Source organism: Mesoplodon mirus (genome assembly GCF_964341445.2).
Source record: "Mesoplodon mirus genome assembly, chromosome: 2".
Lineage (NCBI taxonomy): Eukaryota > Metazoa > Chordata > Mammalia > Artiodactyla > Ziphiidae > Mesoplodon > Mesoplodon mirus.
The window spans coordinates 109407526-109430155 of NC_138977.1; the positions used below are offsets into that span (position 1 = coordinate 109407526).

Below are 22630 nucleotides of genomic sequence, written 5' to 3' on the forward strand. Positions count from 1 at the left end.
GTAATTTTAATAGGCTGACTGAAAGCACGTTGAGGGCCGGCACCAGGTTGGTTGTGTTCGCTGTCACCTCCTTAGAGCTTGACAGGGTGCCTGACACACTGTATGTAGACACTAAATAAGTACCTTTTACGTGCGTGCATGAAAACTGCCCCTGGTCCTGTCCTCAAAGCTCAGAGTCAGCCTGGAAGAGTAAGAAAGAGCTCACGAGGAAGGACGGACTGTCGTGGGCATCCAAGAATTCTGACAACCCACGAGCGGCCAGAAGTCAATTTCATTTCCTCACTCAGCCACTTGTAGGCGGTTGTAAATCGCCTACTTACTCGGGTGGGGGGGTGCAGCCCATGTGACCTTACCGCCCCCTGCGGGGACCCCCACGAGCCAAGTCACAGAGGAAGGTAACCCAGAGGGGGGAGCCGGCCAACACGTGCAGCGCCCAGGGGAGGAGGAGGCTGGGCTAATGCAGCCCTTAGTCAGCAGCTGGGCTCGGTTTTGAAACAAAAGCCCATGTCCTCCCTCGGAGTCCGCGGCCGGTCAGCTCCTAGGGGGAAGAAAACCATGCCGCCCAGCCGGTTAGTGGCCCAACTTACTTTTCCGGAGCCTAGGACAAAGGGCCAGCAGTTGTACGGGAATGGGTGGAGTGCTGGGGACAGAGGACGGGGTGGGGTGGAGGTTGGGGGGGGGGCCCGCTGGTCGTCCTGCCCCTCCCTGCCCGGCCGCTAGCGAGCTGGACTGGGGTCTGCCAGGCCCTGCGAACGTCAGCCCCGGGCAGTCTGCCTCCGAGCCCGGGCCCCCCCGGGTCCGCGTCAAGCGGAGGCACCTTTGCAACCCGCGCCCCAGCGCACAGACACACCAGGCCCCGGTTTCATGAATGAAATCCAACCGTGTGGCTATAAATAGCCGCGAAGGCTGCTAACGTCACGGAGCGAGCGGCGGCCGCCAAGGCGGCGGAGCTGGGTGCCGAGCGCTCTGTTCCGCCCGGCCGGCCAGCCAGCCTGAGAGCCGGGTGGGGGCGGGAGGAAAAGGGGAGGGCTGGGGGGCGGCGGCGGAAAGGGGCGAGCCCCTCCGGCCCGGCAGCGGGAAGAGCGGCCGCGGCGCCGGGCGAGCCCGGGAGGCGAGGCATTGCCATGCTGCCTTTGTGCAAAGTTGGGCGGCGGGCGGCGCGCCGCGCGCAGGGGCCCCGCACACCCGCGACCGCGCGCAGTCGTGGCTGCTGCTGAGTGGCGGGGGCCAGCGCCCCCCCGCCCCCCCGCTCCCCCAGCCCTTGAAGGCGGAGAGAGCTGGCGTCTCGCTCGGCTTCAGGGTAGGTTCTGTGTCGTGAGTGCGCTATGCTGTGAAACTTCTTCTCCGAGCGGCCGCCGCGGAGCCCCGCTCCACCCGCCCCGGCCCCGGCGGGTGGCCTGTGGGAGCCCCGGGCCGCGCGCCACGCGGCAGGCAGCGTCCCGAGCGAGAGTCGTGGGACCGAGCTGCTCTGGGAGCCGCCCTCGCCTGTCTCGCGAGGCCGGGAGCCCCGCCATCAGAGGCAAGCAGAAGAGATTCCTAGGAGCGCCCGTCCAGCCGCACCCCTAACTTGGAGCTGAGAAAATGCACAACAGGCACCCTTAGCAGGCGGGCGGGGCGGGGTGCCGCGCAGACCAGAGGGATCTTTTCCTTGGAAGGACGGTGGTGGGGCTGCAGAGGGGGATATCCGAGCCCTTTGGGCGCTTGCACCCCCCTGACCGGTCAACCCAGAGTTCGGCGCTCCCCACCACCAGCCGGTGTCCATGGAGTCTGTTGTGAGTTGCTGTGACAACAGTAGGAGCTGCCATGAGGGGCTGGCAAAACACCTTACCTTGTCTCTGCGCGCTCAGCTTTCGGGGAGAAAAACGGGGGGTGGGGATATGCAGACAGGGAATCCAGCCCCTACTACAGAAGACGAAGTGGAAGGAAGGCCCAACTATGTAAAAATGGACCACCTGATCCTACTGTCGCTCTGCCGTTTCTACCCTCAGCAGTATCAAACATCTCAACTGAGAAGCAGTGTCAATATTTAGACTTGGACGAGCCAGAAACTTAGAGGGGAGCGCCAGGCGCAGGGTTCTGACTTGGTTTTGCACGTCAGCACACGAGCTTTGCCTTTCGAGCTGACTGCACACGTTTGCTGGGGTTGGGGGCGGGGAAAGGCACGAAGATCGGTATATACACAAAGGCACCCAGACCTAGGAAGACCTAGGAAGACCTAGGAAGTTAGGACCAGAGGAGTCGCCTTGACTTTGAACTTCCCCCAACCCGTGCTGTTCACGCAGCTCTGTTGAACCCCAGCCAGACGCTCAGCTTGAGGTTTCACTAGTTTGGGGCTCCCCACCACCAACCGGGGCAGTGCTGCATATTCTACACCGTATTGTGGATCCTCTCTAAGCTGCAGAAGTATGTTATCAGTAGTTTTCATCTCTAACTGTGCTCTCACTATCAGCAGATATAAATAGCCAATAGGTTGTGTGTGCAGCAAACGCTGGGCTTTTCTAAACATACAGATAAGTTTGTTTAAAAACACTCTTTAGAAATTTGAAATTATATGTCATTTCCGGTAACTCTGTAGATGCCCAAGAGGGTCACTGATTGCTAGAAAAGAAACACAAGTTCTTTTCAATGTAAATAATGTCTACACACCGCTCCACAGGTGAAGTGGGCAGCGAATTATTATTCAACTGGGTTTCCTCTGAGATGCCTGGATTGTATTTGGACGTATTCGTGGGAAGGGGATTTAACTTGTTCATCCCAGCGTGGAAGACTTTGAAAACTCAGTCGGAAGCAATGAAATCATAGTACCCTAAGCTTGCCCCGTTGATTGTTGTTTTGAGAGGAGCGTAAATTTAAGTACACAGGGGCTATGTGTGATCAGAGAGGTGAAAATAGAAACATAGGTAGTTTGATGTCACTGGCACAACAGCATAACTTATTAACTATACAAGTGTAATCAAATAGTAAAAACCAGAATCATTTGGACTTTTACTTATGATAATATGGTCCCAAAAAAATGCTATTTTGGAGGAATAGCATGTCCGCTTCGTTGACTTCCATATTGTTAAATGCCTGTAAGGTTTTCCTTGTTCCTATTCCTGAGTTTGGGGTTAAATGCTTTTTTCTGTATCATCCCCAAAGGCTCAGAAACAGACTTTCAGAAATGCTGCAAAAAGTTAACCTAGCTATTTCAGGATGTATATGACCCCAAGAAATGCCATTTTAACACTGACACTTGGCAAAAGTAAAGCAGATTCTGCCCTTTTGGGGGGAAAAAAGGAAAACAATGTATGTTAAAAATGTCAGTGGCTCCCCATGTGCTCCTAGCAAGTAGTAGGATTTATAAAGTATTTCTCTCTTTTGTGTAGGTGAGTCCAGCTGTGAGCAGGGTGTTGTGTTCTTCACTTCCAGCAAGCCAGGTCAGTGTTCTTTGTGCAAACCCATGACCATAAATTGCTGACATCCTGTGTCTAATTCTGAGCATGCATTTCAGAACAAGTTTCTTAGTCATCTGTCTTAAAACAGTTTGTCTTTGTCATGTTTTTATTGACTCAATTATATCACAATTTCAATGATTATTAAAATTATTCTATTTACTCTGAGCAAAATGGTACTGAAATGGGCCTTGAATCAGTTTGTTCTTTATAAGACTTTTCATTTTCACTTTGGGGATCCAAGTGGTGCCAAAATAGCTGAAGATACTGGGGATTTGGGTGCTTGATAATTAAGATTTTACATCTATGCTAATCTTAGCTCTCTAAAGCTGAAAGAAAATTGATACAATAATACGTGACATTTTTGAGCATGAACCAAAGTTCAGGTAACGTGCCGCATTCTTTATACTATGTTCTCAATGTGCATCAAAAAAATCCCTGTTAGGTGTAACTACTCCCTTGGTCGCCAAAGGACAGGTGAGGAATTGAAAGTTCAGAGAGGTTAGGTAATAGGTTCAATTCCTGCTTCTCTAGTAAATGGAAGAAATAATATTTTTTTTCAAGTGCTCTCTTACTCCAAAACCTAAATTCTCTAATTGGAAAAATCTTATCTCCAGTAGAGAAACTGGGACCACGAAAGGTTAAGCGACTTGCCTAAGATAACTTGATAATTACAGCTTATGTAGTAACATTCAGTGGCACAGCTGTTACAAAAGAATAAATTCCATTCTCTTAAGTATTGTAAAACAGCAAAATATGAAATATTCATATGTACTTTCTGGCATGGCCCTGTCAAAAATTTAAGAAAGTTTTTACCATGGGGTCTCTGGTTTTAAGGATCTCACAAACAGATTTAAAAGACAAGATATTAAACTTTCATGTAGGAAAAGTGAGAAAATAAATCAAGATCTTACATGCCAGAAGTTTGAACTGAGGGTCAATGGTACATTTACGAGAAGTTCAGTGTTTTCCACCCTGTCGGACTACTTTGCAATTCTATGTATGCATGGAAAAAAATTTCCAAGCACATTTTTGTCAGGATAGATAATAAAAGGGTGAGAGATTGAAGAAAGACAGAATGTAGAATTTCAAACCAAGAGGGAGACATGCATTCATTTAGAACTGCTAAATTACAGTATCTCAAACTCAAGATGTTATTGCTTCAAAAGCATTGAAACAAAATTGTGAGCTGTCTGAATCTTCACAGCATCAATGAGAAAGCATTACAATTTGGCATACTGGATTCCTTCTGAAACCTCAGTTTGTCTGATATGTGCCACGTAGATAGATCTGGATACCTAATAGTTAAATACCAACTAAAGTTCTGAAAATGGCCAGTATTTAAAGATTAAGCAGGACATTTTCAGTTTTTGCCGGGGTTGACAACCCTCTCCTTCCCCCCTTTCATACTCCCCTCCTACTTTTTGTAGAATAATTTGTAACAGTTGTTAATCCTTCTCAGAGGGTATTATATAAAGGGATAATAAAAAATAAAATGGGGAATAAATTACTAGAGAAAGCTTTACTATATCATCTTTTTTAATGTACTGAAAAACCCCAACTCAAGCTAATAACCCTAAAAGCTTAACTAGTTAAGAGATACTTTTAAGCATTTAAGGGGTTGTTATAAGCTGTCCTATTACACCTTTGTCCTGTGAAAGTTGTTATATAGTGTATCATTACAAAATAGATCATAAGAGCACTGTTAGACTGGGAAGATCCCATTACAGGTTAAGGCCTCATTATCAACTGATATTTGCTTAGCTATGACCATGGTATGTCGTAAATTATCCATATAACAACTATAAACCTATAATTACTTAAAGAGTAAAATTATACTCTGAATCATATAATGTTAGCACCAAAAGAAGCTTCAGAATGAACATGGTATCTCTAGTAGTAAGTTAATTAGCAATCATTTGTTTGCTTTTTTGAACTTCAGAGGCTTTGGTTAATACGCTTGACTTATCTTAAAACATGCCTGGAAATATTTGACACTTTACTATGGTTTTTTTGCTCAGGAAATTTACCTGTAGAAAACAGGATTTTTTTCATTAACCTTTCTATTGGTCTTCCTTTTAGAAAACAGGCAGTTCAACCTCATTATGTGAAGGATAGGGTTCAAAGAGTACATGCGATTTGAATCTGGTTCTTGTGTTCATCTTCTTTTGTTCACCCAGGCTTCCCACCAACCTGGCAACACCAAAACAAAATTTGGACAGGGAAGGAAAAATAAGTCACAAAAAGTGTGGTGTATGTAGAAAGGGGGAGGGGGTGGGAGAGTGTTTGGGTGCTGGGGGAGGGGATGGGGAAAGGGAGAGCTTTGACAGGAAGGGCAAGAAGCAGTCACTCAAACGGATGGGATGTGTATGGATTGGTTATTGATATGTCAGCATCAAAATTGTTTGGGTTTTTTTTGGTGGGGCTTATAAACAAAGTAAAGTCACCTCCTCCTAGAATCTTTTGTTCTTTGTGCGCATTGGGCAGAAACTGGGAAATAGGCAAAAAAAAAAAAAAAAAAAAGCCACTAAAATGAAATGTGGGTCTGACAGGCACTCTTCCAGATGTCCCAGGACACTCCTGTCTTCAGACACTCCCTTCAGCTGTCCTGTCAAATACATCAGCAATTCTCTTATAAGGTTTTATCCACTGAGGGTGAATTAGAAGGTTTTAGAAAGAAAGAAAGAGATAGATGCCAGTAGGGCCAGAAGAAGCATGATTACATTTCTCCACTCTGCACCTGAGTTTGTTATTGCATAGACACAGATTAATGGCAAGTTCCCAGTGCTAATGAGGTACAGTCTCAGGCTCCATACCTCTGTGGAGAAATTTCCTTTGAATTGTTACCCAGTGGCAGTCCAGACCCCTAATGACCACTGGAATAACAATAACCAGTACTTATTATGCTCCTACTAGATGCCAGACTCTTTACTGCATTACAGCTAATATTCATTGTTAATTCCAATTTTACAGAAGCCTAAGGGAAACTCAGATATGTTAAGTCAGAGAACTAATTAAAGGTAGAGCTTGGATTTGTACCCAGATCTGTCTAAGAACCTGAATATATATTTGTTTTAAATATATCCTAGGGGGAAAAAACACTTTAAAAACATTAAACTCCAGGTTATTCTTGCAGATGGTAGAGTACAGGAGTTAAGTAATTATTCTTATAGGGTTTTGTGAATTTGGGGGGGGGGTTTGTTGTTTTTTTTGTTTTATATTTGGTAACTTGAACCACACAGCAGTCTTGTCTGGACAAACTTGTTAACTCTTCAGGTCATTTCTAATATATTTTGATGGAAGTCACAATTGTAAGCAGTTGAGTCATGGAGGGTTGAATCATGGACCCAGAAAGGTTCTTAAGGATACTTAATCCAACCTCATGTTGGTGAAAAAACTCTGCCACCCAGACAAGCAATGTAACTCACCACTCTTACAGTTCATAAGTGGCACAGCTGGAACTGAACCCAGGTTTCCAAGGCCCAGCCCAGGGCTCAATTCTATTACATAACACTGCCTGAAATGTGCCAAGTCTTCTGAAGCCTCCAACTTAGCCCAAATTACAGCTATCAAGTTTGAAATACATCTGAAACCTAATATACATCCGGAAATGGGTGATAAGAGGATTCCAGCAGTATAAAAATAAGGTGGGTACTAGGAGAAGCCTCACTTATCTTCACTGACACCAGTATAGACCAGTCTTGCCTCGTATTCGAAACATAACAGCTCCATACTCTTTTTTTTTTTTTTTTTTTTTGCGGTACGCAGGCCTCTCACTGTTGTGGCCTCTCCCGTTGCGGAGCACAGGCTCCGGACGCGCAGGCTCAGCGGCCATGGCTCATGGGCCCAGCCGCTCCGCGGCATGTGGGATCTTCCCAGACCGGGCTACGAACCCGTGTCCCCTGCATCGGCAGGCGGACTCTCAACCACTGCGTCACCAGGGAAGCCCACAGCTCCATACTCTTGATCCCTTCCAAGCTGTCTTTGTTGAGATACCTGTTTTCATCAAGTGTGGAGCTTTTTAATTTTGTCTGTGGAGTTCTGGCTTTTTATTAACTATGTGATGTGGGTGACACACTTCTTTGAACCTTATTTTGCTCGTCTGTAAAATGCTAACAGTATCACCTCTGTCAGAGGATTATGAGGATGCTATGGAATCACACATGTAAAACAGATAGTAGGTGCTCAATAAGGGTGAGTTCTCTTCCTCGCCTTGCTAAAGTATCTTAACGGAAAATGTTATAACACATAAGGGCATTCATGTCATTTTGCTGCTAAATGTTCTTCAGTCATTTGGAGTCTGATATTGCAAGGGATGATTACAGTGACCTTTTTTCTTGGGTAAAAATGGGCCCAGTCGTGTCTCAGTACCAGTGGCATCTCTGAGTACCAGTGGCGTGGGCACGCCTGGGTACAATTACATTTGTCTTCTTCATGCTCTAGGGTTGCCAGGGTTTACTTGCATTATTTTATTGCTTCAGTTTCTGCCTCAGACTAGTACCAAGCTCCTCTTGGAGATTTGTGGTTCTCGTTTCCTTCCGGACACTGTTTAAGTATCTAACGTGTTTTCCACATAGACCTTTGCATCTCAAAGCATCCACTATGTTTTCAGCCAAATAACTAAGAAATATTTCCAGAGAATAGTGTTGCCAGTAAAACATTTTTGCTTTCAATTTCAAAACATGTGAGAGTTTCCTCCCATCATTTCAATTAACTCTAGTATTGAATCTTTCCTGTGCATTGGCCCTGTCTTTTCTCTTTGCCCTGGGTTGCCGACTGCTTTATTGATTGGGAAAAACATAACCACTACAATTTCCCCCTTTCACCCTCAGCACTTGATAGCTACCCTGGCCTGAATTACATCCCTGGGAAGTGTTTCATCACACTCCTCTCTCCAGCTACCACACTTTGTCATGTGGCACTTGCTGCCCTGCTTTGGGTTTTAGTAACCAAGCCTTTGGCAATGTGTCCTATTCATCATATACATACAGGAAAGCTACTGATAACGATTATTTTCTTACTTGTACTTTTCCCCCGTTTTTGACATTAAGAATCCAAGTGGCCTAGAATAGCCTTTATTTTCCTAGTGGCTCAGTTCGCATTTTCAGTATTTGACAAATGTGACAAATGGCAAGATGTATGTCCTTTTCTTCAGGCTTAGGTGTAGCAATTAGTTGTTTTCCCCAGTGCTATGGCTCAATGGGTGCGAGATGCTTACAGATCACCAACTGCTAGATTGTGACTAGTCTCGAATCGGTTATATAAGTTTCAGTTCATACTAAGAAGTTTATTTTTAAAGCAGCGCTTCTCAAACTTCAGTGTACATACACATCACCTGGGCATCTCGATAAAAAGCAGATTCTGATTCAGAAGTTCTAGGATGAGACCTGAGATGATGCGTTTCCCAGGGCTTCTCACTGATGCCAGTGCTACTGGTCCGAGGACCGCATTTTGAGTAGTGAAATATACTGTACTCTCTAAAGTATAGTCATTACTCTGTCTTATGCTGAAACTCATGCCTTGGAGGCTGTAAGGCTCCCATCTTATTTTGTTTGCTTCTTTCTTAAATTGTAATAGAGAGTCATGGAATCTTAAACTTGAAAGGGATATGCTGGTAAATCAACCAGCACTCTGGGGAAAAAAGGAATGCATTTCTGTGCATACATAAGTTGATTATAAATTTTACTGACAAAGGATGTGTGTAGCATACAATTTATAAATCATAATAAAATAAAGAATACTCTTTGTTGTGAACTCCATCTAGCTAATTGGGTCTCACAAAACGCTTGTTGGTTTTTGAGAACTCACCTATGGTACAACTGATGAGTGTAATTCCCATATAAACGTTGGCTGATGTTTTCCCTTATGTTAATGAGTAAGATAAAAGTGAGATAACGAAGACAGATGTCAGAACTGTATGCATTCATCAAATATATGAATGACTTCTTCGCTGAACCAGATAATAGCTTTTAAATACTATAAAGATATTTCCTTAAATGTACTATTCATTATGTAACAGCTAAACATATTACACACTTTTAAATTTAATCTGCATTATTAACATTTTAAAATCATTTTATTAAGTCAAGACAATCAACAGAACGATAAAGCAAGCCCTGATGTGAAGCGGTTGCCAATTTCACTGGTATAAATACTCCCATCATGGCCAATTTGAAGCCACCATTGTGACTGAGTTGGAAAGAGATGGTACAGTAGCACGCCGTTATATAGCATTTCCACCATACAGATAAACTTTGCACAAATAACCTCAAAATATAGATAACAGTAAAATAAATACAAAGTGGTGAGTTCTGAGTATTTAGTACCTTTGTTTTTAGTATACTTTATTGAATTGAAACTTTATCTACTTTAATTTTCAATACTGACCCTATTTTAACAGGCTTGCAAAAGTCCTGAAAATTTAACAGTTGGTTCGTGGGCCAGTAGAGGCTGGCTCCAGCACACCACTGGATATGGATCATCTGGTCCCAGTGATTCTCAACCTCTGCTATACACTGGAATACCCCCAAGAATTTATAACCTACAGTTTTAGTAAATTCATGTTAGGGCCCAGGAATCTGAATTTTTAAAACATTTTTATGGAACTGTATCTTATTTAAAGAAAAATACACAAATCATAAGTATATAACTTAAAGAATTATCACAAACTGACCACACACCTTCACCTAATCTAACCAACACCTAAATATAGAAACAGAACATCACCAGCACCCAGAATCCCTTCTTAAGCCCCTATTCAATCACTACCCAATCAAGGCAACCACTGCCTTGACTTCTAATACCAGGGATTAGTTTTGCCTGGTTGTGAACTTTTATAGAAATGCAATCTCTTTTGTGTCTGGCCTCTTCCCCTCAATATTATGTTTGGAAGATTCATTATAATGTATGCAGCAGTAGTTCATCCATTGTTTTTTAAAGAAATTCTTCAATTTTATCTTTTTTTAATTTTTATTTTATTTATTTATTTGGCTGCACCAGGTCTTAGTTGCGGCACGTGGGATCTTTTTTGCAGCATGCAGGCTCTTAGTTGCAGCATGCATGTGGGATCTAGTTCCCCGTCCAGGGATCGAACCCGGACCCCTGCACTGGGAATGCGGAGTCTTACCCACTGGACCAGCAGGGAAGTCCCAGTTCATCCATTTTTAGTGCTATATAATATCCCATTGTGTGAACAGGCCTCAATTTATTATTTCTATGTCCATCATACTGTTGATGGTTTGTTTCCAGTTGTTGGCTACTACAAATAGTGCTGCCGAGGACGTTCTTGTGCAGGCAGCAGTATTTGGAACAAAACAAATTCCTCCAGTGATTCGAATGAGCAGCTGATTTCTTGACTGCCTTCTCTATAATTTCCCCTCCTGTCTTTTATTTCTCATATGATGTGACCAACGCTATTGCTTGTTTCATGTGAATGTACTTTTAACACCTTAGGCCGTGAAGCTGTGTGCTTCCATTCATTACAGCATGTTCTCCTGGCTCTTTTCACTATAGGTTCACCAACACCCCCTTTCATCAAGACATCTGCTCTTGTGCACTCTAAATAGAGATGAGATTTGGCCTCACATCAATAGCATGGAGGAATATTAGACATGGTGGAGATGGAGCCAAGGCTAAATTTGGCAGCCGATCGTTAAGGCTCCTGGAAAGAGGCTTCAAGGAAGGGAAATTGTTTCCCTTTGTGTGTATCAAACAAAAATCAACAGCAAACCTTTGGAATATTTCCGATTCTAAATTTTTACAAAATTGATTTATTTGAAGTAGACCAGGGACTCACTTCTGACACGAGAACTGACATCTCTCAAAGTCTCATGACTTGATCTGGAAAGAGTACAGAAGGAGGTGTTCCCCTGGGCTTGTTCTACACCTAGTGTGCAGCTGGTGTAGCCTTGCTGCATTGTTCTAGGCTGAGTGGCTCTGTAATTTGTGTCTTTGGGCCTATTGAGATATTAGTTCCTTTGATAGAAGTCAAAGGAGCTGAATGACCAGGAGCTCCAAGATGATGCTGTTGATGGAGTAGGATGGGTGCTCAGAATGGAAAGAAAGGTGCCAACAGCAGCAAGGCTGTTTCCTGCCATATGAAAGACACGTCACTTACAGCTTTCATGATATGCAGAGAAAAAGTAAAGAATAGACACTAATTCCACTTAATGAAAGAAGAATGTATTCCCACACACATAAATATCATAGTCCCTGGTTTTCCTACCTCCCCACCCTCACTTTTTTGTAAAATGTCTTTGTTATAAAATAACATATGTTCATTATAGAAAAGATGGAATATGTATGTAGATAAGAAAAAAATTAAATCAGTTATAATCCCAGTTGGCATTAATATTTTAATGTATCTCTATCCCAAATATTTTTGTGTATATTTAGTTCCATAATTTTTTTTAGGTACGTGATTTTTAAGGAATGGTGTTACTCATGAACCTCTAACTAAAATAGTAAATGTACTCCTATAACATATTTTTAACTGCTATATACTCTCCCATTATATGGACACTTCTTAAAAATCCCTCCCCTGTGGTTGGATTTCTAAAATTGTTTCCAATATTTTGTTTCCACAGTAATATGATGAACACTCCCTTAATGGAATCTTTTTCTAATCCTAAATATTTTTTTAGGAGTAAAGTCTTATAATTGGATGAAAGTTATGGACATTTTAAAGTCTTTTGAGTGCCAGTGGCACTCCAAAATAATGGTACCATCTTCCACTCCCACAAACAGCGCCTCATCCTGCTTTTAAATAATGTACAATCTTTCATGTAATAATTCCTACCTGCAGTTGGAGGGTATAAGAACATGGCCTGAAAATACTAGCTAGAATCCACACATTGCTGGCAGCCAATAACCTCGAATAAAATAAGAGATTTTTAAGGTTTTTGTCCACCAGCATTTTTGCGTTTATTGTCTAATGTTGCTAAGAAATCCTGGGGGGCAGGTAGTGGTGGGGGAATAGTTTTCTTCATTTGCCTGAATGAGAGCATAAGCTAATCCTAACCGACATGTTATAGTCTCATAAATGATTAAATGCAATTGTTTGATTGTCATCATATCTGAAGGTTTCACAGCAGGTGGTCTTTCTGGTGCTACAGACGCTAACCCAAGTGACATCTTTAGAGAATACTTGGAATGAACAATTTATGACAGAGGACTATAGAGACTTCTCTATACAAGGACGGATTTTTAAGGGCATCTAGTCTGCAGACTTGACATGAGCTTTCTCAGACGAGCACTTTGACATCTCTTTAAAGACTTGACCAATATTTTAATTATCAATTCTTGACAAAGCTTCCTGATCCAGCCCTTAGCTAAGGCTCACCCACATCAGGACTACAGACCCTCTGAAAACAATGTATAGTGTCCTTTGTTGCTTTATATATATTTTTTGACTTTAAAAAAGGATATTGAAGTATAACATGCATAGAGAAGTGTGTCTAGATCACAAGTGTACAATTTGATGAATTTTTGCAAACAGAACATACGTCTGTAACCAACACCTAGATCAAGAACCCCACTTCTGGTCACCACCCCACTGCACCCTCAGTATGTCTGAACCGCTTCAAATTTTATGTCCTGGGTAAGTCACTCATTTACAGAATTTGATTTTTTTTTTTTGCGGTATGCGGGCCTCTCACTGTTGCGCCCTCTCCCGTTGCGGAGCACAGGCTCCGGACGCGCAGGCTCAGCGGCCATGGCTCACGGGCCCAGCCGCTCCGCGGCATGTGGGATCTCCCCTGACTGGGGCACGAACCCGTGTCCCCTGCATCTGCAGGTGGACTCTCAACCACTGCGCCACCAGGGAAGCCCCCAGAATTTGATTTTTGACTGAACCCTTCCTTAATATGAGCTAGCTGCAGTCAGCTTTGATCGAACTATCTCCCTTGTAACTGAGAATATGTAGAATCTGCCTTTCCAAGTAAAGATTATAACATTAAATTCATGCACTGAGTGTGCAACAATATTTATGTGTTTGTGATTTGCAGGTATACAAATACACAACAGGCATACAAACGAATTTGGAACTTTTTTTCTTAATGAATATAAAGCTGATTGTACTACATTTATCCAACTTAAAAAAATCTTAACTACAATTGATTGCCACAGAATAGTTCATGGGCTGAGTTCCCAACAATTTCTTAAAATTGCTCATTTTCGTTACCATAAGTATTCCCTTTAAACACTCAAAATTTAAAAGCCAAGAATTTTTCATCTCTTTGAGATAGAATCATATATTAAGTATCCTGGTTGTCCACAGCTGTCTCTTTTGGCTCAATTGCTATGTCTGATATTCAGCAAGATATCATTTAGGTTCCTATGTTCTTTTTAGTCGAGAGGTTGAGTCAGAAAAAAACAGGTTTAATAGGCTCACTGTGCTTTTTAAATACATGATTTTGAAAAACAATTAATGTATCATCAAAACTCATTTTTTTTTCTTTTTTTCTTTTTTCTTTTTTTTTGTGGTACGCAGGCTTCTCACTGTTGTGGCCTCTCCCGTTGCGGAGCACAGGCTCCGGACGCGCAGGCTCAGCGGCCATGGCTCACGGGCCCAGCTGCTCCGCAGCATGTGGGATCTTCCCAGACCGGGGCACAAACCCGTGTCCCCTGCATCGGCAGGCGGACTCTCAACCACTGTGCCACCAGGGAAGCCCCAAAACTCATTTTTTATTATTACTGGAGTGTACCAGTGTACTCTTAGTAGAATTAACAATCAAGGGTTATGCTTATGTACTCATTACTTTTTTTAAAATAGTTTTCCCATTATAGAAGTAATACATCTAAGAATATTATTCAGCCAATAAAAAGGAATGAGGTACTAATACATGCTACAACATGGATGAACTTGAAAACATTGTGCTAAGTAGAAGAAGACAGACACAAAAGGCCATCTCTTGTATGGTTCCATTTATAAGAAATGCCCAGAGTAGGAAAATCCATAGCAACGGAAAGTAAATTAATGGTTTTCAGAGCTGGAGGGAGGAGGGAATGAGAATGTCTGCTAATGGGCACAAGGTTTCTTTTAGGGATGATGAAAATGTTCTAGAGTTAGATAGTGGGAATAGGTGTACAACTTTGTGAATAAAAAAAATTAAAAAAACACCCTGAATTGCACACTTTAAAAGGGTGAGTTTTATGGCATGTGAATTTTTTCTCAGTTTACCAAAAAGAGGTAATATATGTTCACTGTAGAAAGTTTGGAAACTACAGGAAAGCAGAAACCTGGCAACAAGTTACAGCCCCATGATCCAGCCACAATCACTGGCATCTGTTTAGTGTACTTCCTTCCAATTTATTTTCCATGTATTGTTGCAGGAGAAGAAGACTGGTATTGCCCTTTAGATGGCAAGGGCACAATTTATTAAATTTTAAGTATTCACTTATCAAAACCCACCCATCTCTTCCCCTCCAAACAAAGGGCGGGTCCCCAAGGAAGATCCATTCGTTGGCTGAGGGGAATGCACGTGAAAGAGGCAGAGAGCAGTGGCCAGCCGTGTGAGAGGGGATGAAGCAACACCTGAAGGGAAAAGCTCTAGGGTCCTGAGAGGCAAAAAGACAGGTTTGAGCAGTTGCCATGGAGGCAGAACTCTTCAGGGAAACATCCCAAAGAGACTTTTTAGAAGTTTCGCTGCAAGATGCCTGATACATTATATGAACCACATCTCTCTATTCTTCAATACCTGTATTGTTTTCAAGGCTTTCTGAAGGTCACATTTTTTGTCCCTTTTAGATGTGTCACTGTGGTAAGGTGGTACTTAGAGGGAGAGAACAAGGAGGCTTGATTTTATTCGAGTTACACATATTCATTTTATGTCGTTTTCGTCAACTATATTTCAGATGACTCTCCTGCACTTTCCCCTCCGTAGTGGTACATTAGCACTTCTCTCAGTGACTGCAAACTTAATGTAAACATAATTTTTAAATAATGATGATCTTAACAGATCAGACTTACGGAATGTTCTCTTGATGGCTGGCATAGTGACTAAAATATTTTACAAGCATTATCTAATTTCATCTTCAAAACAACCATTGAGGGAAGTCATTATCCCCAGTTTACAGATAAGGAAATAGAGGCTTAGAAAGATTAAGTAATTTGCCCAAGATCACATACCAAGTACCTTAAATAATTATCCCCCAACTTATCATAGACAGGTGGTTTGCAATTTTTCCTTATTCTTTTTTTTTTTTTTTTTTTTTTTTTTGTGGTACGCAGGCCTCTCACTGTTGTGGCCTCTCCCGTTGCAGAGCACAGGCTCTGGACGCGCAGGCTCAGCGGCCATGGCTCACGGGCCCAGCCGCTCTGCGGCATGTGGGATCTTCCTGGACCGGGGCACGAGCCCGTGTACCCTGCATCGGCAGGTGGACTCTCAACCACTGCGCCACCAGGGAAGCCCTCCTTATTCTTAATAAAGATATGATAAATATATTTGCTTTTAAAACATTTTCCATTTATAAAGTTATTTCCTTAGATGGGTATTTTTCAAATTTCCAAGTGGTTGAGTTTCTTGCTTGCTGTCATAAAACCTTTCCTCTTAACTTTTTCATTTATTTCTTTGTGGCTAGAGAATTTGGTTGCTATAACTTACGTTTTGAAGGATATTTGTCTTTATGATCAGTCCATATATAGTCAACTTTTATAAATGTGCCAAGAACACTTGAAAAGAAAGCACTCTCTTATAGATTTTTTTAAAATGTGGGTTATCTATTAACTTAATCCCACTTTTTATGCTACTCAAGGCCTCCATGTGTTGTATTTCATTTTTGCTTTCTTCATCTGATGGCGATTCTGATTATTCATCTTGTGTCAGTTATTTGCATTAACTTCTCTTTTTACTTATAGAATTTGTCTTCCTTTTTATTACATGCCTTTTAATCTATGAAGGGTAATTATTACTGCTATGCTTCTACTATGAATTGCCCTTTTTTACCTTCTAATTATCTTTTACAGATAATTTTTCTATATAAATTTGAAACCAAAGGCTAACTGTAGGCTAGTCTTATATTCTCGACTGGTTTTGGTTTCCACAGTTCTTTGAAACTGAAATGCCCATTTTTTTCATTTTTAATTATCTCTGGTTGTTTTGGCAAGTATCTTTGAGCAGTTTAATTCCTTAAAGATATTTGAGTTTTTGCCCCCTGCGTCTTTTTTTTCTTTTTTTTTTTTTTTTTTTTAGTAATGCAGATGACTTTTTTTTTTTTGGTCTGCGTCGGGTCTTAGTTGTGGTACGTGGGATCTTTCGTTGCAGCGTGCGGTCTTCTCTCTAGTTGTGGCGTGTAGGTTTTCTCTCTCTAGTTGAGGCACACGGGCTCAGTAGTTGTGGCGTGTGGGCTTAGTTGTCCCACGGCATGTGGCGTGTGGTATCTTAGTTCCCCGACCAGGAATCAAACCCATGTCCCCTGCATTGGAAGGCGGATTCTTTATCACTAGACCACCAGGGAAGTCCCACCCCCTGAGTCTTTAATATCCAAAAATAACTTTATGTTGCCTTCACACCAATATTAATTTGACCTGATTCACAAATTTGTTATTATATCCTTTTTCTTTGAAAGCTCTGTGGTTTCTATTGCATTAAAATAATGTATTGGTGAAGCATATGGTCATCTGTATTATCATTTCTTGATAGAAAGTTTTTCGCCATTAGTTTTAGAAGATGTTTTGCTAAGATACTTACAGGATTATTATACAATTATTTTTTGCTGAAAAATGTATAGCTTTGGAGTCTTCTTATCTTCTTCTTCTTCTTCTCTTTCTCCCCACTACATCCTCCTTTTAATACTGGGAAAAATTTGTTCTATTAAATCACATTTTGCCACCTTATTTCTTCAAGAGCCCTACTACCTATGGGATTGCTTTTCAACAGTTAGCCTCTTACCTGGTATCTTCCGTTACATCATTTTCAGATGGCCTTCCTTCTATATTTAGAGTTTCTCATGTATGGCCTCTACCTTACGAATTCATTTTACTACATTTTCAAGGCTGCTATTGACTGTTGCCAGTATGATTTTGAATTTGGCTGACTCATATTCCATTTATACATGGCCTTTACTTACCATGTTCTATTGCCTATGTATAGCCTCATCTGCTGCTAGTATACCTGCATTATCTCCTTTTGCGTGATCAAGTATATGGATAGGATTTTTTTTTCTTATGTTTCTTAGAGCATATCTACTTCAGTAGAAGAATTTTCTCTATGTCTTTAGCTAATTGCTCGTACTTTTCTTTTTTTAATTAATTTTAATTGGAGTATAGTTGATTTACAATGTTGTGTTAGTTCCTGCTGTATAGAAAAGTGAATCAGTTATCCACATACATATATCCACTCTTTTTTTTTTTTTTTTTTTTTGGCTGCGTTGGGTCTTCGTTGCTGCGCACAGGCTTTCTCTATTCGTGGTGCCCGGGCTTCTCATTGCAGTGGCTTCTCTTGTTGCAGAGCACAGGCTCTAGGTGCACAGGCTTCAGTAGTTGCAGCATGTGGGCTCAGTAGCTGTGGCTCGCGGGCTCTAGAGCGCAGGCTTAGAAGTTGTGGCACATGGGCTTAGTTGCTCCGCGGCATGTGGGATCTTCCCAGACCAGGGATCGAACCCGTGTCCCCTGCACTGACAGGTAGATTCTTAACCACTGCGCCACCAGGGAAGTCCCTCCACTCTTTTTTAGATTCTTTTCCCATATAGGTCCTTACAGAGTACTGAATAGGGTTCCCTGTGCTATACAGTAGGTTCTTATTAGTATCTAATTTATATATAGTAGTGTGTATATGTCAATCCTAATCTCCCAATTTATCCTTCCCCCCACTTTCCCCTTTGGTAACCATAAGTTTATTTTCTACATCTGTGACTCTATTTCTGTTTTGTAAATAGGTTCATTTGTACCATTTTTTTTTAGATTCCACATATAAGCAATATCATATGATATTTGTCTTTCTCTGTTTGACTTACTTCATTCAGTATGAGAATCTCTAGATCCATCCATGTCGCTGGAAATGTCATTATTTCATTCTTTTTTATGGCTGAGTAGTATTCCATTGTGTATATGTACCAGCTCTTCTTTATCCATTCCTCCCTTGATGGACATTTAGGTTGCTTCCATGTCCTGGCTATTGTAAATAGTGCCACAGTGAACACTGGGGTGCATGTATTTTTTTGTGTCCGGGTTTTTAATAGACCATCTGTTGAATGGTCACTGTTTAGTCCATCCATATAAAAAAGGATTTATGCTGGCCAAGGATTGAAGTATATTTACATTCCACATGCTTGGAATAAGCTTAGGCTTTCAGGGACCAAGGCAGGGCTCTGTAGAGATCCAGGAACCCACCCAGTCCCCAGCAGACAAGCAAAGCTACTCAGTTTGGTTCAGGTTGAGAGGACTTAGGAGGGTGAGACAAGGACTAACGTGAGAAGTGTCACCACGGAGGATATACCGACGTCCAGCCTTGTACGCCCTCACCACACTCCCTCTGCCGTCAATATCACAAGCTCAGTCACTTCTGTTTGCGGTGTCAAAGCTGAAACAGCCTGGGAGAGCCAGCTGAAGGAAGCAAAAACCAGTCTCCTCCATGCTCGGTGCTGTCTGCCTGGCCCAGCCTCAGGAAGGGGCCATCACTGCAGCCTGCCGGTGTCATAATGGCTCTCCAGTGGCTCCACAATCTCCTCTTTCCACCCTGTCCCAGTGAGTCCAGCTCGCATCACTCCAGATCACAGGCATCTGTGGCAAAGAGCCTCCTGCTTCCCTCCAGGCCAACTCTTTTCCCCGTGGAAAAGAGTGACCTTCTCATTGGCTCCATGGAAGTGAATTGGGTGGAGATCTTTTCAGTTTCTGGTGAATGGGTACTTCTTATTCTTAGTTTCTGGTACTGTTTTGGAGTCTGCTATCTGTACAGGATAAGGTTAATTTTAGTGAGACATGGGTAGAGGGGGATCCAAGGCATCTGTGCTTTCATGGCTAACTTGCCTTAAGTCCAACTAATTGCCTTTTGTGATGTGGCTCTTTTAGGCATAGACTGAACTCTGTCTTCCAGACTCATGTTCATATCAGTTATGAATCTTTCTCCCTATGTAGTGGATACATATGCCTCCCTTTTCCTCTTCTTTTTCAGTCAAGCAGTGAATAGAGTTGGGAATCCCTTGAATTAGGATGTCAAAGTCTAAAAGTGGATGAGAACTTTATATGTCCCTTATACATAAATATTATCAAGATTCATAAATTGGCTATAGGCACTAGAGCACAGTGAAAGACCACATTCTGTTATTTTTCTAAATCAGATCCAGCCCGAAGCTACTTTTATCTGCCTATATCGGGGCTCCTCCCTGCCCCCTGCCTTCCCGTTTGGTGGAGGGGCCTGGACCTTGGTCCGTGGTGGTTCCCATGGTTACTGATGCTCTTCCTGCTGGGGGAGCCATGGGTGGTGCACTGCCATCTGTCAGAAACAGCTCTCATGATGGGCCACACAGATGTCCCTCAACGTGTTCCTCTGCAGGCTTGGCAACATGCCGCAGCTTTCGAGGCCATGGGCTTAATGATCAGTCACCAGAGACAGCCAAGCGCCAGGTCTCTGCCAGCCCCAGGTAGAAGGTTTCCTAAGGAAGGTGGAATGACTGTGCCTGTATATGCAAGTGAACAGATATTTACAGCAAGCCACATACGGCCAAGGCACCATGAAAAGATCTGAGGATTTAAAGGTGAATAACAGTCTCTGTTATCAAAAGTGCATAATCTTGATGAGGTGGAAATGAGATACATATAAGCCTAACTGTGAATATTACAAAACAAGGATTTGATAAATACCCTAGGAGACAGGATAAAGGGAGAATGTGTTAAGTGCATCTCGTTCCAAAATGAGCTTGAACTTGTCTGCTTTGCTCCATCTCTGCCGATTCCACCCTGGTCCCAGCCGCCACCCTTTCCCTCCTGGAGAACTTAGGAGCTACCTAGCTGGGCCTCAGCCACTGCTCAGAACACCCCCCACATGCTTTCCACACGGCAGTCTCAGTGAAACCAATGATCCTTTAAAAAAAGCAAATCAGAACCTGTTATTCCTCTGCTGAAAACGCCTCAGTGGCTTCTCACTTCATTGAGAATAACATCCAAACTCCTGACCATGGCCTAAAAGGCCGTGTATGACCTGGCCCCTGCCTGCCTTGCAGCCCTCTCTTGCCCCAGTTCCCTACACTTGAGCTTTTCCCACCTGCTTCGTTCCCATCTCATGACGGGGCCCTTCTCATTCTTCAGAGAGCAGGGAAATGGAGCCTCCTCGTGGAGACCTCCCACCCATCATTTCCTCTCATAACCCCTTTCGTTCTTCCTCAGGGAGCTTATCAAATGTACAGTTATGGCCCCAGGTTTAGTGGTCTCTCCCCACCTGACTGGGAGGGTCCCTGAGGGCCAGCACCACCCCTGGCCTGTCTGCTGCTGTCCACCTGTAGGCCTGGCACTCACTAAGTGCAGCCTCTATTTCTTTAACTATGACAGCCCGAGTCCTAAGAACTATTTCAGCGGATGGGTCAGGGGCACGAGAAAGGGCATTTGAGCAGAAATAATGGCACAATCAACATCAAAGGCGAGGTTACATGGCATGTTTGTAGGCATGTAGCACACACTTTACTTATGGTGGTTTTGAAACCTACCCTGGAATTTGTATGCACCTTTTAAGCTGTTTTCGATTTGTTGTTTATTTTTTCACTGAGACAGCATTTGTTAAGGGCAGTGGATAGACAGAAGAAGAAGTCTATTTCTAATCCTGGCCCACCTTCCCCACTGACACTGAGTTTTAAAAAATGAAGGAACGTGACCTGGTGTAGGTCTGTACAGGGCTCTGCTGAGAATGAGTGAGTGTTTCTACAAGTGTCTCTGTATTATCTGTATTCCTGGACTTCTCTGCAGTGCTCTTTCTGTTACTTAATCTCTTTTTTGTTTTGATCACAACTTTCAATTGAAAAAATATTGTTGCTTTGAATGATGAAAGGCAGTTTTACCCTGGAGATATATTTCGGTGAAGTTTTGATTTAGGGAAGCCCAGCCCAGCCCAGCCCAGCCCAGCCCAGCCCAGCCCAGCCCAGCCCTGACTGTCTCTTTTCCCAGGTCTGGACCCATTCTCCATTCCAGCTGAGATGTTTATATAATGCATAAGGCAGCTCCTGCCTGACTAGGACTGGTGATTAAGAGCTCAGGATAATGAAATCTGCACAGTTGAAACTTGGCTGTTGGCTATAGTTATTATGCAACTCTTAACATTTCCCTTTTGTTCCTACCAATAATATAAAATTCTCAGTTTTTCTTTCAGTTAACTCTTCAAAGACGCTGAAATTTGTTCCACTAGTATTTTTAATGACCAAGTTAAATTATTTCCTAAAGTTCAGAGTATATGCTTTTCTAAAGGACAAGAAAGTTTAGTGGCTGTGCAATAGCCCTGTTCAAACTGTTAATAACAGCTGAATGGAGCTTAAAGTACAAAGGCCCCTCTATGGGCCTTAGATTTCTGTCTTTTAAGCAGACTGCTCACCTGGCCTTGACTGCAGTAGCAAATATAACAAAAGATATGGAAAAAGTGACAGTAAGAGGCGGCATATTCCGAGAGTGGGGTGATGCGGAGGAATTAGGAGATGCTCAGTGAGGCATCTTAGACAAGTGATAAATCTTTCCTTGCTCACCCTCTCTACTATCTGAATTTCTAGTGTTAGAAGAGATTTGCACCCTTACCTGAATTCAGATAGTGGCCCTATCCTAATGTGCACCCGCCTGGGACAAGCAGAAACATCTAGAGTTTTATAAGCCACGGTGCCTCTGAATTATTCAGTTATGGAGACGAGACTCTGATGGTCACCTAGCTGTCGTATGATTGAGGAAGCGAACGTGTCTGAGACGTCCTGAGAACCTGTTTCTTAAGAGAAGAACAGGACAGTACAAAGGCCATCATCTCAAGGACTGAAGGTGGGTGTGGGGAGCCATCACAGGAAGGAAAATGCTTTGAAAAGGAGCCTAGGGCAACTAGGGTCATGTTAGGCTCCATCACTGTTTTGCCCATAGTTTGCCCAGGAGTAGATTAGGGACCCATGACAGAGCTTTATAGAAGAGGGGCATTGTATGCTCATATATTCCAAGCACTTCCGTATATAGTAGTACCCCAGAAACAGTTGATGATTCATTCAGTGCACAAGACGGGCACTTTGAAGTTACAGCCACAGGGAAA

The 22630-nt window shown here is 42.7% G+C and overlaps 1 protein-coding gene across 12 annotated transcripts in view; it reads left to right on the plus strand.

The window, feature by feature from the left end:
* Nucleotides 1–486: 486 nt before the first annotated feature.
* RHOBTB1 (Rho related BTB domain containing 1) overlaps nt 487–22630 on the plus strand; it is a 70815-nt gene continuing 48671 nt past the window's right edge. For 8 of the 12 annotated variants that reach the window (XR_014293256.1, XM_082611730.1, XM_082611719.1 and 5 more), the window contains exons 1-2: nt 1062–1300; nt 3366–3416. The gene's annotated coding sequence lies outside the window, so the exon portion shown is untranslated. Of the gene's footprint in view, nt 570–1061; nt 1301–1415; nt 2404–3365; nt 3417–22630 lie in introns of those variants that run through there. The other 4 variants (XM_082611724.1, XM_082611725.1, XM_082611727.1 and 1 more) reach the window with 4 other exon arrangements.